At 50.0% G+C, this 17,919-nt stretch overlaps 1 protein-coding gene across 5 annotated transcripts in view; it reads right to left on the bottom strand.

The window, feature by feature from the left end:
* STARD8 (StAR related lipid transfer domain containing 8) overlaps positions 1 to 17,919 on the bottom strand; it is an 81,928-nt gene that overhangs the window by 24,034 nt on the left and 39,975 nt on the right. For 3 of the 5 annotated variants that reach the window (XM_055563972.1, XM_055563974.1, XM_055563971.1), the window contains exon 1: positions 9,212 to 9,388. The exons of the other annotated variants lie outside the window; for them this stretch is intronic. The gene's annotated coding sequence lies outside the window, so the exon portion shown is untranslated. Of the gene's footprint in view, positions 1 to 9,211; positions 9,389 to 17,919 lie in introns of those variants that run through there. 5 annotated transcript variants of the gene reach the window in all.

Consider the following 17,919-nt stretch of genomic DNA (forward strand, 5'->3'; position numbering starts at 1 on the left):
TTTACTTACTATGTGCCAGACCCTGAGCTAAGGACTTTATATAGATCATACTGGATAAGACTTTATTTCTCTATGCCACAGTGTCCTCATCTGTCAAATAGCATTACAATCATAGTACTGACAACATGAGGTATTTGCAAATATAAAATGAGATAATAATCATAGCAGCCAAAGGGCAACAAGTCATCATTATTGTCCCAGGCATTAGATTAGGTACTTTTTATATGATTTATGTTATTGAGCCTTCATAACAACCCTGTGAGGTTAGTGCTCTGATAATATCTCTGTTTGATCAATGAGAAAACGGAGGCCCACAGCTACAGAGTAATTTCCCAAGGTCATCAGTGAAGAAGTGGTGGTCCAAGATCCACACTGAGGCAGTCTGGCTCCAGAGTCAGAGCCACTACATTAGAATCCTCATTAAACAGGAGAAATCATCTAGGCCACAGACATAAAAAAACATATACCAGTTTTTCTGCAGTATGAACCATTAACCTGAAGTAAGTCCCCAGTAGTAGAGAAGCACCTGATCATCCTGTATCTCTTTGGTCTCCACAACAGCCCTGTCCAAGGCAGGCCTGCTGGACAAAAGGGGAAACTAAGGCTATGAAACGTCAGTTCAGTTCAGTTGCTCAGTCGTGTCCAATTCTTTGTGACCCCATGGACTTCAGCATGCTAGGCTCCCCTGAAAGGTCAAATGGCTTCTATTGGACTACAGATGAAACCAGGAAACTGAGTAAATACCCACAGCCCTTCTGTTGATCTGTTCTCACATCAGCATCCCCAGGCTCTCCCCTCCAAGTCCACTCCTCCTTGGTTGTGTATTTATTCAACCAATATTACCTGAGCACCTACTCTGCACTGGGCCCTATGGTAGGCACCAAGGTCTGAAAACTGAACAAACATTGAACTCTCCTAGAGTACCTGGCCAGAGCTGGTACTAGGCCCTCCTTCTCAGGGAGGCAGAGGCTAAGATGGACTGTCCTTGAAGCACCCCCTGGAGCTCATCTGGAGGCAAGAAACAGAATGAGCTCGAAAGTAATAGAGCTGGCAGCTGGTAAAACCTGAGGGAAGGAAGCTCGCAGTACCCGAGAGCCCTGAGCTGGGAACACTGGAGGGAGGACTAGAGCATCTAGACAAAAGCCCCTCACATACATACCCAATTTAGCATGTGCCAGGCCAGCTGGAGGGCTCACAAAAGTGAATCCAGCCAGCTACCCACGTGCCCCTAACCACCCACGCCTTCTAAATAATACAATCTGGTTGTGAAGATAGCTCACTAAAATGCCTCTCCTCCTAATGCCACCTAGCAGCCTGCTCTCCACCCTCAGTGCAGGAAAGTGCTAATCAGGCAGGCCTGCCGCCATCAGAACAATCCCCACTCCCTCCTGCACACCCTCTCCCACCTCAGTGCAGCTCTGCTTTAGAGCATGGATACCCAGCCCTCAGTGTTTTCTCTCCTCTTCATCTGTCAACCCTGGGGGGTCTGGAACATGCAAGGACCTGGGGACTGTATGTACAGGACTCAGTGATTGCTGGTGGGTGTGGGGAGCAGTCAGGCAGGGGTGGGAGACTCGAGATTTAGCTCTTGCCTCCCAGGCAGGCATCTGGGAAAGGGAAGGGGAAAGCATGACACAGTCGCTAAGGATGTGGGTGGTGGACTCAGACTGCCTGTGTCCTGATCCCAGCTCCATCATCCTCGAGCCGCGTGACCTTGGGGAAGTTCTTTTAACCTCTCCCTGATTCAGTTTCTTCATACATAACATGGGGGTGATTATAGCAGTACCCACCTTACTGAAGTGTCATGGGAGCTAAGTAAATTCAAATGTGTCAAGAATTGAGAAGAATTCAGTATTGTTCTTGGTGTTACCATTGTTACTAAGTCTCTTTCAGAGTGATAAATGTCACTAAAGGAGCCCGGAGGAAGGGAGCCCTGGAGGCAGGCACAGTCAGGAAGAGCTTTTCAGGAGGAGGCAGAATCTGAAATGACAGAAAAGTCCAGACTTAGGCCCGAGAGGTGGCAGGTTTGAGTATAGCATGTCTCCAAGTTAGTGAGAAATAGCAGTGACAAGGTAGAAGAAAGCACTACTAAACAACAATAACAGTGAGAGTGCTACTTATACTATTGGATTTCATATTCGGCAACCCCTGAGGTAAGTACATACCTTCATCTCACAGCTGACAGAGGCTGGAAGCTCACAGAGGTTACAGAATTTGCTTAAAGTCACCCAGTGCTGCATTATACCAGAGTCCCCACTCCTCACAGTGACCCTCTCCTGCCCCGGGCATCATGTGTACACTTCAGGGGGTGTTTTGCTTTGACTCCACTCTGGCCCCTTTCCCACATGACCCTCTCTGTTTGTCCCATTTAGAAGAAACTACTCGGGTGGGGGCTGCTCAGACCAGATGTTTGGGGCAACATGCTTCCCAAGCTCGTTGCCCCTGCCTGCCTGACTTGACTTCAGCCTGGAGCAGAAAAGTTGGCTGCAAGTGCCTCTCTCGCACCTCAGACAGACCTGCCTTTGGCCAGCCCAGATAAAGGACAGGAAATCCTCAGGCACCTCCCCTAGAGGTCCCTCCCTCTACCATGGGAACAGAACTACAGCCTGGGCAGAGGTTCCTCTGCAGTGGGGAAGCTGCCAAGTCAGCCCCAGCAGCCTTGGCTGCCGGGTGTGGTTTGGGGGAAACGGGGAAGGCTGAGGGTCAGAAGACATGGGTTCCAAATCCTTCCTCCCTGGAGACTGAGCGCTTCCTCTCTCTGGGCCTCAGGTGGGGATCAGCCAGGAACCTGCTGCAGGGATCACATGGTCTATCTGACTGGGTTGCTCTGTGAACAGAATGGGATCATGGAACTGAAAGTCCCTTGGAAACTTTAAAGAAATGGTAGGACTCGTCACTGTCATCATCATCGACTGCTAGAGGCATGGCTGAGCTGGTGTTTCTCCCCATCTGATTCACACTTCTAGGCCCCACTGTGGGCATAGCTCAGACTCATTTCCAGCTTTGATGCTCCTTAAAATATCCCTTTCCTACACCCCCCACCAGCTCAAGAGACAAAAGCAAGTGGCAGAAAAGCAGGCTATACAGTCAGCCCCCACACAGTACAATGTAGTCAGCCCATCCCAGTGAGCACCTCCTCTCCTCAGGCTTGCCCTCAGATGTGGGGACACCAAGAAGAAGGCCCTACCCTCCCAGGGCACCACAGTCATGGGAGTTAGCTGGACCAGAATGACAAACAAATCAGAGAGAACTGTAGGAGGTGTTTGGACCCAGGACTCCTGGGGTTCAGAATCAACCTGCTGGAGTCACCATGAAAAAGTAATGGAGAAGTCTGGAAAAGTTGAGGGTACAAATAAATGGAGGTGAGTGAGGGGCTCCCCAGAGCCACAAATGGTAGAATGTGCAAAGGCCAGTAATGAGGCTGGGAACTACTGGCTCCAGGTCCCCTGAGGAACATTTGGAGGACCTGAGGCTGTTTGGCCTGGGGAAAACACAGAGGGACTCGGGTTCTATCCTTAGACATCCACAGATCAGAGAGAACAGATAGGGTCTAGGTGGTCCCAGGGGGCAGAGCTGGGACCCAGGGGTAAAAGCCAAAGGGAGACAGAGATCAGCTCAACATTGGAAAAAAAAAAACTTTGGAGATTCCATGGATGTAAGCAACTGCCTTGAAACACTGTGCTCCCGCTTATTGAAAATGGGTGACAGGAACTGCTCGAATACTTGGAGCGGAAAACCCGAGCTACTGAAGGAGAGTTAGACCCAGTGCCCTCTAAAGGCCTTTCTTTCCTGAGCTCTGTCTGCTTCCTACCTCTAGTGTATTGCGGGAGAAGCATAAAGGTGACCAGAACTGGTTAGGCCCTTGGCCGGTTCCCACAGAGACCTGGGATCTCAGGAGCACTGCAGGCTGGTACTACACAGGGAGGGAGCAGGTCACTCATTAACTTGCGGCTGAATGGGTCGAGGGTGGCCACCTGGGGCAGACGCAAGCATGAGGAGGGGCAAGAGAGCAAACTGCACAAAAGTCCACGCTCAAGGAAAACCCAAGCTGTGGTAGTTCAAGGCCCTGTCAACCCTAACTGACCAGCCAGCTGAGAGTATTTAGTGACTAGGCATGGTACAATTTGAAACCAGTTCACCTTTGCCTTGTGGATAAGAAAATGTTCTTGACTGGGAATGCAGAGTCAAGGAAGCCTGGGAGACCACCAAGTCTATGTCATCTACCCAAGCTAGGCCCACGGAAAGCAAATTGTCTTTTCTGAAGTCACTCATGGAGAGGTAGCTAGAGAGAGGCACAACCAGAAGCCAGGTTTCCTGACCCTATCGCAGGCCCATGGGGTTCGCTAAATGTTGGTTCCTTCTTGTCTCACTGAAACTGCAGAAAACTTGTGGTCTAGAGCAGTGGTCCCCAACTTTTTTGGCACCAGGGACCGGTTATGTGGAAGACAATTTTTCCATGGATGGGGGTGGGGGGGGTGGGGTTGGTTTCAGGACGATTCACGTGCATTACATTTATTGTGCACTTTATTGCCATTATTATTACATTGTGATATATAATGAAATAATTATATGACTCACAATAACACAGAATCAGTGAGAGCCCTGAGACTGTTTTCCTGCAACTAGACAGGCCCATCTGGGGGTGATGGGAGAGTGATGGGGAGCAGCTGTAAAGACAGATGAAGCTTTGCTCGCTCACCCACCACTCACCTCCTGCTGTGTGGCTCGGTTACTAATAGACCACAGACTGCTCCCGATCTGTGGCCTAAAGGTTGGGAACCCCTGGTCTAGAGCTATCTATATTGGACGTGTGTCCTAACTTGATCCTTCCCAATTCCCACTGCTTGTCAAGATACAGGCTCTCTGAGGAATGCCTCCTCCTCCACTATGGAGGCCTCAGGTCTTATGTCCCAGTCTGGTGTGAAGGGACCCACAACTGGACTGAAAACAGACACACACAGCCCCACCCCACCCCCAGTAATGGTGAACCCTTTGAGTGGGCATTTCTTACTCTTTTAGACTTTCAAATTGAGATCAGGGATTCAACTGCTCCTTGAAACACCCCCACCCCCTATGACTCTGACGCCTAAAACAAACAAACAAACAAAAACCTTACCCCATTGTCCATCTGAATTCCTATTAATTCAACTCCCTGCCTGTCTCTATAATACCACCCAAGATGCGTATGTATCCTTCAAGCAACGTGAATGACTACTTCTGTTTCCCCAAGTGAAAACACAGGGGCAGAAGCTTAATTGGCCCCAGAAGTTCTCATGCCTGAATGTTCATTAATGTCCCCTTGGGGGACGGTAAGGGCTTAAAATGGGGTCCCTTTAAGGCCTGGGGTGGACAAAGAGTTAGTTAATGGCCATCCCTAGAGGTGACTTTCCAAGGTGGTTATTATGTGGCTCAATCATTAACCACGCAGTGGCAGGACCCTGGGTTTGTTCAAAAGGAGCCACTCCTTTCCCAAGGACAGCCCAAGAGCAGGAGGCTCTGGGGTAGCAAGGCCTGGATGAGGGAAACTCTCCCTCAGCTACACAAGGGGGTGGAGGAGGGCTGGCCCGGATATGGAGGAAGTCAGCACACCCTTACTGGGGTGGGAGGGAAAAGCGAGACAGTGAGGGTTTTTATCATGAATGAGAGAGGAAGCTCCAAGCTGGGTCATGGTGATTAGATGACAAGCTGGGAAAGACGCTCATCCTGAATGCATCCTGTTTTGCTCTGAACTGGAACTGGCCTTGGGGGCCAGGGGCAGGGGAAGGCCAGGAGGTGAGAAGCCTCCCAGGAATTCTCCCAGGCCTGCGACCTCAAGCTCCCAGGTGGCCCTGGAACTGGGGAGGCCAGAAAGAAAGTCAGAACTCTCATTTACCCCTACAGAACTAAGGCATGCACATACTTTCCACAAGATGCCTCCACAAGTCAACCTTGGGAGCCCAAGCCCCAGAGCTGAAACCTCAGAGACAGCGGCAGGCACTTTAAAACAAGGGGGCTAGGGCTCCATAATCCCTCCAACTCAGACCATTCCTAGGCCTCTCTTTCAAGGTTCAGCTCAAATGTCACTGCCTCTGTCAGTCACCTTCCCATCGGTCAAAACTCACTGTTGCCCAGGTCAGTCTTCCCAGGGCAAAACATCCTCAACAATGGGAAATATGAACTGCTAGAGTATTTGATGATATTAAGGAACTGTTTTCAGGTGAGATAGTGGTGCAGTTTCTATCATTTGAGTCTCTATCATTCATACCGGAGAAGGCAATGGCATCCCACTCCAGTACTCTTGCCTGGAAAATCCCATGGACGGAGGGGCCTGGTGGGCTGCAGTCCATGGGGTCGCTAAGAGTCAGACATGACTGAGTGACTTCCCTTTCACTTTTCACTTTCATGCATTGGAGAAGGAAATGGCAACCCACTCCAGTGTTCTTGCCTGGAGAATCCGAGGGACGGGGGAGCCTTGTGGGCTGCCGTCTATGGGGTCGCACAGAGTCGGACACGACTGAAGCGACTTAGCAGCAGCAGCAGTAGCAGCATTCATACATATATATGTAATATGACTATTTATAGACAAATTGATAAGGTGTCTGGGATTCATGTCAAAATAACAAGAGAGTGAAGTATAAATAGGGAAGGATTGGCCATGTGTGGCTAATGGGACTTTACTCCATCGATCATCTCTGCTTTTATGTATGTTTGAAATTCTTCATAATAATTTTTTAAAGCCCTCACCAAGGTAAAGACTTGGTGTGTCATGTACCCATGCCACTAACTCCCATCTACTAGATGGCAGCTTTCCGGAAGGTGGGGATTACACTTTGTGTCCTTCACAAGAACTAGTACCAAGAACTTAATGACTAATAATTTATACAGCACTTGGTAGTTTACCAAGCACTTAGCCATGGACCTTCTCATTTAATCTACTGAAGTGGAAAAAGCAGGGAGAAACCAAGAGAAGAGATTGAATGGAACAGCAGAACCTGAATTAGAACCTCCATGTGTCCTGCTCCCAGTCCCCTGTTCTTTGCCTGACACCACGCTAGACTCCTGAGGAACTTTACCTTCAGTTCTGCAGCTCCAGCAAGGTCGGGGTAAACAGGGACAGCAACAGTGGGGCATGCAAGCTCCAAAGAGGAAGGCTGGGCAGGAGGAGGCTCAACACACACAGCACTTCAGATTGGTGACAAGGACCCAGACTGGGGCCTCCTGTCCAGTGACTCAAATTTACTAGGACCTGTTCCCCCTTAATACACACACATAAACCAAGGCCCCAAGTCACAGATGAATAAAGCTGCAATAAACACTTGACACCAACAACTATGTGCCCAGCCCTGTGCTCAACTCCTCTGTTAACAGTTGCAGGGTGGAGGAGTTCACACATTCCATCCTAAAGCCCTTGCATCTTTCACATCCCCTCTTTACTTTATCTGATAACAGCCTCCCAAAGGCCATGACGCTGGATCCTACCCAAACTGGGAGCCCAAGAAAAAAGTTATCTTTAATCTATTCAAGCCAGAGGCAACTCCTTCTTCTAGTGAGAGACCCCATGGCTCACCTTCCCCAAGAAGGTAGGGGCACACCCTGCCTTTGTTAAACCTGTAACCTGCTGAACCTTGACATCTGCCACAGCATCCCCATTATAGACTCCCTCTCCTCCTTTTGGGACTTGCTGGCTTTTAAGGCACAGAAATTCCAAATCTCAAATCCAGAACATAGTTGGACAAAGGTCAAATCCTGAAAATGAGGACCAGCCCAGAATGTCTAGCAATATGGTAGCTGTAGCCTTCGGGTGAGAGCCCCCCACTCCCCAAAAATCATCATTCCCATCACACTCTTCTGGGTTACTCCATCAACCACTCAGAAAGCACCTGCAGATGCCATCTCCTCTACTTCTCTACACTCTTGTGCTGCCTCCTCTCATCCCCAGACAAGAATTATCTTTTATTCCAGGAAGATGAAAGTGAAGGGAAAATTCACAGAGCAGTAAGACAGACGATGGGTGGGGACATCAACCCCTAGAGTGGGGGCAGGAACAAATCCACAGTAGGAGTCAGGGTTTGAAAATAGCCCTTAGTATGATTCATCACCGTCTCCTGCAGGGCCCCCCAACATCGGTGCTCTGAGTGAGATGGAGACAAGCCAGGGCCCTCCAGCCCAACCTCTGGGGCCCAGGGCTCAGGGTTGGCCTACTACTCTCCACCTTCAGTCTGGCTGCTGTCTTGGTTGCCTTTCCCAGTACCACTAGTTTTCCAGCTGGCTTAGCTGCATAATCACGACAATGCTCTCCATCTGCATAGCTCCTGTCACCCCAAGCATCTCAGAAACAACACTTTACTGCCAGCTTAAGAGCCTGGACCCATGCAGCAAGTCACCAGATGTCAGGGTGGAAGAGACTGGCCCCTTATATACTGAAATCCAGCCCACTAACCAAGGTGCAGTTGAAAACACTGGCCCACAGAAGTAGCATGACTCGCCTAAGGTCACATGAATTAGTGGCTGAACTTTGGTTTTCTGAGTTGTAAATCAGTACTTTAAAAAGTCTTGGGAGAACAGAAATGGAGAGAACCTCATACTATCTAAATGGGGAAATCCCCAAAGCTTCCACTAAATGGCTCACAGGTTCTCTAATCTAAAACCATCTTGGACTTCATGGGGTAACGGAGGCCTGAAAGACGCGACTTATCCAAAGAATTTCGCTTGATCCCCGCCGCTGTCTTAGTATCAGGAAAGTCCGGGCGTTTCTCAGAAGGGAAGGCAGTGGCCTGAGGGGAAAGCCCAGGCCGCCCAATAAGGGGCTTCCTGGAAATGCGCTCAACAGAAGAGGAAGGAGAATAGGAGAGGAAAAGTGGTGTGACTCGACCACAGAGCCCAAGCCCCGCCACCCCGCTCAGTTTCAGCCCGCCTCAGAAGCCCCAGAGCCGCGGCTCTGGGCTCCAATCAGGCCCGGGGGTAATGCGCGGACAGCTGCCTTCAACCACCCGACTCGCGGGGCTTTCTCGGGAGAATCGCGGACGGCGGCTCCGGGAGTCCCCCAATTTTGGCGACTCGGGCCTCAAATCCCGGGGACGCAAGTGGTTCGGCTCGCTCCCCTTGCGCCTCCTGCAGACGCCGCGCAGCAGAAACCCTAAGAGCGGGGCTGGAGCGCGCTGGAGAAGCGAGGCGAGGGAGCCCGGGCACCTCGCCGGCCCCGACCTCCTCCGGCCGTCGCCCTAACTCCCACCTGAAGGCCGCGTCCGTCGCTTTGCGTTCGAGTCCCGACGCAGCTACCAGCGGGCGGGAGGTACGCGCGGAGCCTGGGGTCGGGCGCGGGTAACGGTGCCAGCCAGAGGAGCAGCTGCTGCGGCCCCTTAGCTGGTGTCAACCCGGAGCCACTCTCGGCGCAGGTGGGGACGGAGCAGCGGCGAGTCCGGCGGCGGGGACGCCCCGCCCACCTATGGGACCTTCAACCAATGAGGGCGCAGTCCGGCCCACCGAACTCCCCAGAAAGCGGCCCAAATTGTGGTGGGTGGGGCTCTGCCTTCAAGTTCTTCCAATCCCTGGGCCTCTGCCTCTACCTCCGGTCACACCGCTGGGGAGGGGGGGGGGGGCATTGGGGGAAGGTATAAACTCAGGGCCAGCAACTAAGGGTGAACAAGCGGGGTGACTGGCGCGCAGACTAATATCTATTGAGCTCTGTGTCTGGCACTCGTGTGGGGGATTTAAATACTTAGACCATGCACTCGGGAAGGTTCAGTTGCTTGCTGAGGATAATTTACGAGGAGTTCGGAAGACACAACTTTAGTGAGATCCCTGATTAGTTGGGTCAACTAAAAGAACATTAGGTATTTGAGAAGGAAGTTGCCATTCCCACCTTGTTCAGGCCTCAGCATTCTGCAACTCCCCCACGATTCCCAGCTCTCTGCCCCGTGTCCAAACTCTGTGCAGAGAAATGTAGGGAAAATTTGGGGTATCTGCATTAATCATGTTAAAAATCCCTCATAGCTCAGTTGGTGAAGAATCTGCCTGCAATGCAGGAGACCCCTGTTCGATTCCTGGGTCGGGAAGATCTGCTGGAGAAGGAATAAGCTACCCACTCCAGTATTCTTGGGCTTCCCTTGTGGCTCAGCCGGTAAAGAATCCTCCCAAAATGAGGGAGACTTGGGTTTGATCCCTGGGTTGGGAAGATGCATTAATCATGAAATGAGAAGGCTCCTAAGAGTTGTGACAAGTACCATCAGAAAGCCTGTTTAAATTCAGTAAGAAACCGAGTGTAAAGTTTTGATTTCTCTCTTGCCTTTCCTCACAAGGGTCCAATACAATTTCACACTTTCATTTCATTGTTGAATCAGGGACTCCTATTAGTCAGGGATGGAAGTACCCAAGACCCCATGCCATTCAATCACTATCCTCCACATTTACAAAATAGAAACTAAGAAGAAATGACTCACTCAAGTTTTCCCAGCAAATCCATGGCAGGAATAATACCTGCACACTAGTCATTTTCTCCTAATAGATGGGAGATTTCATACCTAACAAATGGGAGAAATGAAGCTGAAGTTCATAGAAAGCAAGGACTGCATCCAACTTGTTGCCCAGAGTACACAACACAGAGGAGAGCAAAAATTAATGTTTTTTAACACTGCAACTTTCTTAAAGTCGTCTGAGGCAATGGCAGAGCTAGACCTAGCCCCAGGTGCCCCCCTTTTGCCTGGCCTTCAGTACGCTAGGCCAAATTGGAATTCTTCCACCTTCCTTCCCTGCCAGCCTTGATGAGAATGAGGGGAGAAATGGTGAAGCAAGGTGTGTACATGTCTGTTCCTCTCAATGACAAGACTGCACACAGCTGGCACTTTGTTCAAAATGAGCAATGTCCTCTTGGGTCTTGGGTGTGGATGAAGCCTGAATCCCAGAACTAACTCCTGGAAACAAAATCTAACCCAGAGTCAGAAATCTTTATCATGGGTGGGAAGGGAGATGACCTTCTTCCTGACACTGGGTTGCTATATTTGTAAGCATCCCTAAGGCTCTGAGTTGGAGCCAAACTTACCATGTTTCTGGAAAAGGCTAGAGGGATATAAGAATGTGGGTCCTGCAGTGGTCCTATAGGTTCCCTAATGATGAAAGTGAAAGAGGAAGGTGAAAAAGTTGGCTTAAAACTCAACATTCAGAAAACTAAGATCATGGCATCTGGTCCCATCACTTCATGGCAAATAGATGGGGAAACAGTGGAAACAATGACAGACTTTATTTTTTGGCCTCCAAAATCACTGCAGATGGTGACTGCAGCCATGAAATTAAAAGATGCTTGCTCCTTGGAAGAAAAGTTATGACCAACCTAGACAGCTTATTAAAAAGCAGAGACATTACTTTGCCAACAAAGGTCCATCTAGTCAGAGCTATGGTTTTCCCAGTAGTCATGTGTGGATGTGAGAGTTGGACTATAAAGAAAACTGAACAACAAAGAATTGATGCTTTTGAACTGTGGTGTTGGAGAAGACCCTGGAGAGTCCCTTGGACAGCAAGAAGATCCAACCAGTCCATCCTCAAGGAAATCAGTCCTGAATATTCATTGAAAGGACTGATGTTGAAGCTGAAAGTCCAATACTTTGGCCACCTGATGCAAAGAGCTGACTCATTTGAAAAGACCCTGATGCTGAGAAGGCTTGAAGGTGGGGGGAGAAGGGGACAACAGAGGATGAGATGGTTGGATTGCGTCATCGACTCAATGGATATGAGTGTCAGTAAACTTCGGGAGTTGGTGATGGACAGGGAGGCCTGGAGTGCTGCAGTCCATGGGATTGCAAAGAGTTGGACACAAGTGAGCAACTGAACTGAACTGAACTGTACTGAAGGTCTTGACTAGACAAGTCTAGTCAAGGCTATGGTTTTTCCTGTGGTCATGTATGGATGTGAGAGTTGGACTGTGAAGAAGGCTGAGTGCCAAAGGATTGATGCTTTTGAACTGTGGTGTTGGAGAAGACTCTTGAGAGTCCCTTGGACTGCAAGGAGATCCAACCAGTACATTCTGAAGGAGATCAGCCCTGGGATTTCTTTGGAAGGAATGATGCTAAAGCTGAAACTCCAGTACTTTGGCCACCTCATGCGAAGAGTTGACTCATTGGAAAAGACTCTGATGCTGGGAGGGATTGGGGGCAAGAGGAGAAGGGGACAACAGAGGGTGAGATGGCTGGATGGCATCACTGACTCAATGGACGTGAGTCTGAGTGAACTCCGGGAGTTGGTGATGGACAGAGGGGCCTAGCGTGCTGCGATTCATGGGGTTGCAAAGAGTCAGACACGACTGAGCGACTGATCTGATCTGATCTGTACTGAAGGTCAGGAAACCATATCAAAACAGATTCCATCCACCACATGACACCAAGCACAGTGCCTACAGTAGCTTCTCAATGTTTGCTAATGGGTGAATGAATGTTAAAAGATACTCAAGGGACAACCATGAATAAATACATGAATAAATAAATCAAATGAATGATGAGCAAAAAACTCAAGTTACCTTTTGGTAGATAAATTTAAGTGAATCAGATACAATGGGTTCTGAGACACCCAATTCTTTAAAAAAAAAAAAAAAAAAAAAGGTTATCAAACCAGAAAACTACAAAAGGGAAAACTACAGGAAGTGAAAAACTACAAAAGGAGCAATTGCTATAAATAATTAGAACAAGAGCTGCACAATGCCTATCATAGACTAGGTACTCAATAAAAACATCTGGTCATGAGTGAACACAATAGTCAGCAAAAGCTACAATCCTAATATTTGCGATGTGCACTGTGACATTCTGAAATGGCCCAAGCAGATGTCTAGGCTATTTCTGTGGGTCTTTTTTAAAAATCTCTTTCCCTTATCCCATGAGCTTCAGAAAAGCAAGGAGAGCTCAGTTTCTTCAGAAAAACAAAGATAACTCATCTCCTTCAAACACCAGCATCCCTTGCTCCCCAAGATCTCCAACCTAAGCCAGAGTCTTGCATGAACAGATATTCAGCAACGGTTCCTGGAAGATGAGAACATGGTACCTTTTCACAGGTCCCTTTCTGGGCAGCATCTTGAATGACTCTGGAGATAATGGGAACCTCCAGATTCTTGCCATCCCTTTTCCTATAACCCCGCCCCCAATTTCCTGTGTGTCCTATAGTGTTGCTGCTGCCCTACATGCCAGCTGAACCATCAGGCAGAGAAGTGTAGTCTTCATGAGGGTAGGCTGAGGGCAGGTGACTAAGTCTCAGGGTGCATGCATGTGTTTCTATGCCTGAGGCATGCGGCTGCCCTCATTCTATCACTACCATAGCCCACTGTGTCATACAAAAGGCAGGACAGTGGATTCTGGAGTCAGACAGCCTGGGTACAGAAGTGCAACTCTGCTACTTACTAGCTGTGTACCTTGGGCAAATTTACTTTCCAGCTTTCTGTGCCTCAGTCTCCTTATCTGTAAAGTGTGGACGATAATCACATCCTGACCTTATATTGCTGCTAAGCAGATCCACTAGACTAAATTACCTAGAACAGTGACTGGCACCTAGAATGTGCTTCTAAGTGTCAGATATGATGATAGAGGCACTGAGCAATGGTGGAGAGAGTCCTGGATCAGGAAGTAGGGAAGTTGGGTGCTAGTCTCCATGGCTTTCTCTCTGTGTCACCCAGGAAAAGTCATTGTGCCACTCCAACCATCAGTTTCATCTATAAAATGAGGGGAGAGCACAATCTGTAGTGGGCAAAGTTGAGACAATGGCTGTGAGTACTATAAAGGGTGACAGGATGGCACTGAAGGTGTTGTAAAGCTAAGCTTTTGCCAAAGCCAATCAACCCTTTCCTTCTAGGCAGTGGTAGAGAGAAACTCCATACGCTGTTACCCTGAGTCTTACTCTGAGACACTTGGGTCTCAATAAGTGCCTATCTGAGAAATTAACAACAGTCCCTACACCCCTCCTTGTCCAGATGGGAATTCCTCGGGCTACTGCCCTCAGACCCATAGTCCCACTCCAGAATGGTCCAGGGTAACATCAGGAAATAACCCAAAAGACTCTTCCACTACTCTCTCCCATGCAGCTAAAGAGCAGCAGCAAATAATTCCAGGGAACTCAGTAGGGAAGAAAATAAGGGGAGGAGGAGCTGTGAGGGAAAAATAAATTAGACCAGCCCCACCCAGCACATGGACACGACTGAGCGACTTCACTTTCACTTTTCACTTTCATGCGTTGGAGAAGGAAATGGCAACCCACTCCAGTGTTCTTGCCTGGAGAATCCCTGGGACAGGGGAGCCTGGTGGGCTGCCGTCTATGGGGTCACACAGAGTCAGACACGACTAAAGCGACTTAGCAGCAGCAGCAGCAGCAGTACCCAGCACATGACCATGGGTGCCCTGACACATGCACTCACACTTGTACACACATTCAAACAGGCCTCATGGAAAGCCCACCAGTCAGGCCTGGGAGGGTAAAGGCCTGCTTCCTGGAGGTTTAGGGTGCCCCCAGCCTCATGAAAGGGGACTTCTGATCAGGTTGCCACAATGTGGGATTGTTACAGCTTGTTAAAAAATTCCTGAGGAGCCATGGCCACGTCAGGGGGATTCACACTCAGAGGGGCAGCTGGAGTAAGGCCAGAAGTAGGGAGGCGGGAATGTAGTGGGGGGAGTGGCTTCCAAAGGTGAGGGGCACACCTCACTAAGCACTGCCAAGAAGAGGTGGGGGACAGAGAGCTATGTCCTGGGACGAGCACAAAGACCCCCCTGTCAGCCCACAACCCAGGGGACCAGCATGGCTATGCTCACCCCGCATGCCAGAGCACACTGCAAGGGGGAGCTCTGTGCTGGGCTGGGACCTCTGGGCTGGCTGCAAGGGGAGCTTGAGCACTGGCTGAGCCAAGCACAGGCTAGGGGAGTTTCAAGGGTCACTTGCCTTCTCTGAGCTAGGATACAGAGGCAATCATTACCTCCCACCTGCCTTCTGCAGCCATCAAGAGGAGAGTGTTGGGGCAGCTCATGACTGCCTCCAGACACTTGGACTAGGCAACTGGAGGCAGAAAACCCAGGCCCACTTAGTCCCTGTCCTCAGCTCTTCCCCAGACATCCAAGAGCCTGCCCCATCCCACCCCTCAACACCTCCAAACACCAGATAAAAGTGTCAGCTTGAAGGCCTGCAGCATGCACACAACAGACCTAGCAATGGATCCCTTTCACATCCAGGCTGCGACTCTGGTCTGGCTTTATAGGACTGTCTCAAAGGAGCTAGAGGTTTTCTGCTGCAAGCCCCCCATCCCTGGCCCACAGTCCCACCCCCATCCCCACACTCAGTTCCCTTGGGGAGGTCTGCCTGCCTTGAGTCAAAAAAAATAGGTGGGTTCACACTGGGTACACACTCCCAGAGCAGGATGTCCACCCCCAGCCCCCACGGCCCACGCCATTCTTATCCTTCAGAGGAAGGTCACAGTGTTCTGAAGGGAAATAAGCAAAAGCAAGCCCACTTCCAGCTAGAGACTGTCACCTTGCCCTGCACCTTCCCCATGCACACAAACAAGCAGCTGAGGTCAGAGGAACCTCCCTCTACCTTTCCCAACAGCCACCTCTGTCCAATCTAGCTTCAGTCCTCAAACTTGCTCCTTCCTGTCTAGGCTGTTTCCTCATCTGAAAAAACAGGACTGGGTCCTGGTTTCTATGGTCCCTTCTTTCCAGATTATTCTCTACTCCTGTGAATCTCTCTGTGTGTTCCCATGGGAGTAGGACTCCCAGAAAATTACATGCATGGACCTTCTGTAAAGGAAGGGATGGTGGGGTATGAGGGTCCTCTGAGGGTGGGGATTAGCAGGGGGCCAGGCAAGAAAGAGCAAATGAAAGAGTGAAAAAGGAAGAGGGGGCTGAGATGAAATTCAGAGAAAGGGAGGGGCTGAGGCCAAGCTGGCCCAGAGGACTGGAGACTCATCCTCTGCCTCCAGTGCTGTCCTCAGCTCATCCTGCAGCAGTGGACACCCAGAGCCTCTGAACTAAGCTCAAAATCCTGCCCCCTTGCCAGGACCCTTCCACATGTCCCTCCCGGGAAGCAGCTCCAAAGACAAACTCTGGGAGTGTGAGGAGGAGATGAAGGAGGAGGGGTTCTTCTTTTCCACCCACAGTGTCCACCATCAGCCCACCACAGCCTGACCTCATGCTGCAGCCCACAAAGTTGGAGGGCTGCTGGGATGAGGGGGTGAAAAGGGACAGAGAGTAGCTTTTACAGTTCCTGCCCACAGCCTGGCCCAGATCAACCCCGTGATTATGGGTCTCTGGGGTTTGGTAATCTCAATTCAGGCAGACAGTACCAGATGTGTGGCCACCTATCCACCCTGTCTCCTTCCCTTGAAGTATCCTTCAGAGGTCCCAGGATGGCATCAGAGAGGGCATGGGATGTGTGATGTGGCTCCAAGGTCACTCAGCAATGGCTTGGATTTTTGGCTTGGGACTCCTGTTTCATCTCAGTGTGCCCTTAAGCAATCACAGCTCTCCCCCTTCCCCGGTATCCCTACACACGCACACACGTTCTAATTCGACCCTGAGCCAGGGCCAGGGCTCCCCTACACATACCCAACAACCTGTCAGTCAACATGGTGGGCATCCAGGCACTCTTAGGGGCTTGGGTAGGGAACAGGGTAGATAGGCCCAACAAGGATCCCTGCATTCCTGGAACTACCACGCCAGTGCAGAAGGCAACAGCATCCCTAGATGGAGAATGCTCAACCCAGGCAGGCAGGCAGCCAGGCAAGGTCCCAAAGGACAGGGAGAGAAGAAAAGACAGCAAGGTTGGACATTTGATGTGTCTGAATCAAGCAGCCCCCCAAGAAACACCAGGAAAGCTTCTCCTGGGTCCCATTCCCACCAAGACTCCTGGATCAGGGGCCAGGACACTGCAACTCTGGCTTCTACCCAGCTTCTACCACAAGGATACTGTGTGACTAGGCTGAGAATCTTGCCCTCTCTGGTCTTCAGTGCCCACGTAATAAGATGGTCTGATCTGAGGATCTCCACAGCCCCCATCCTTCAATGCTTTCACACATTCCATGACAAATCTAAACCTGGTTTGCTATTCCTTATGTGGCATTTGAGTGGGAGCAAGGGGGAAATTACCAGGGGAAAAGAATGGGCAGAACCTGAAAGGTTTTTTTCAGTGCTCAAAGAAATATATATTTTTTTCCGTTTTAAAAAAGACAAAGTGCCAGGCACTCTTGGAGACTTTCTGGAGTGGAAAGAGACCATGGGGATGGAGCTTTTAGGCTTTTCTAGCTGACTAAAAAGGTGCTGCCAGGGTGGCTGAGCTGTGTCACACAACTATGGGACAGAGTGGGGAAGGAAAGTGCTCTTGGAGTGATGGAGAGTGTAGGGAGCTATGGGTTCGGTAGTAAGACATGGAGACAAAACATGGGATAGGATGGACAGATATATGAATGAAGGGGTAAAAATACATATAGTGGGATAGGAAGACATCAGGAGGGTCCAAATGCCATGCCAGAGGCAGCGACAAAGTGCTAGAGGAATAGGGAGCCGGGAACATACTATTTATTAAAACTGCCTACTACGTGTTAATAACCATCAGTTCAGTTCAGTCGGTCAGTCATGTCCGACTCTTTGTGACCCCATGAATCGCAGCACACCAGGCCTCCCTGTCCATCACCAACTCCCGGAGTTCACCCAAACTCATGTCCATCGAGTTTGGGTGATGCCATCCAGCCATCTCATCCTCTGTCGTCCCCTTCTCCTCCTGCCCCCAATCCCTCCCAGCATCAGGGTCTTTTCCAATGAGTCAACTCTTCGCATGAGGTGGCCAAAGTACTGGAGTTTCAGCTTCAGCATCAGTCCTTCCAATGAACCGATCTCCAGGACCGATCTCCTTTAGAATGGAGTCTCCTTGCAGTCCAAGGGACTCTCAAGAGTCTTCTCCAACACCACAGTTCAAAAGCATCAATTCTTC

This window comes from Bubalus kerabau, chromosome X (genome assembly GCF_029407905.1).
Source record: "Bubalus kerabau isolate K-KA32 ecotype Philippines breed swamp buffalo chromosome X, PCC_UOA_SB_1v2, whole genome shotgun sequence".
Classification (NCBI taxonomy): Eukaryota; Metazoa; Chordata; class Mammalia; order Artiodactyla; family Bovidae; genus Bubalus; species Bubalus kerabau.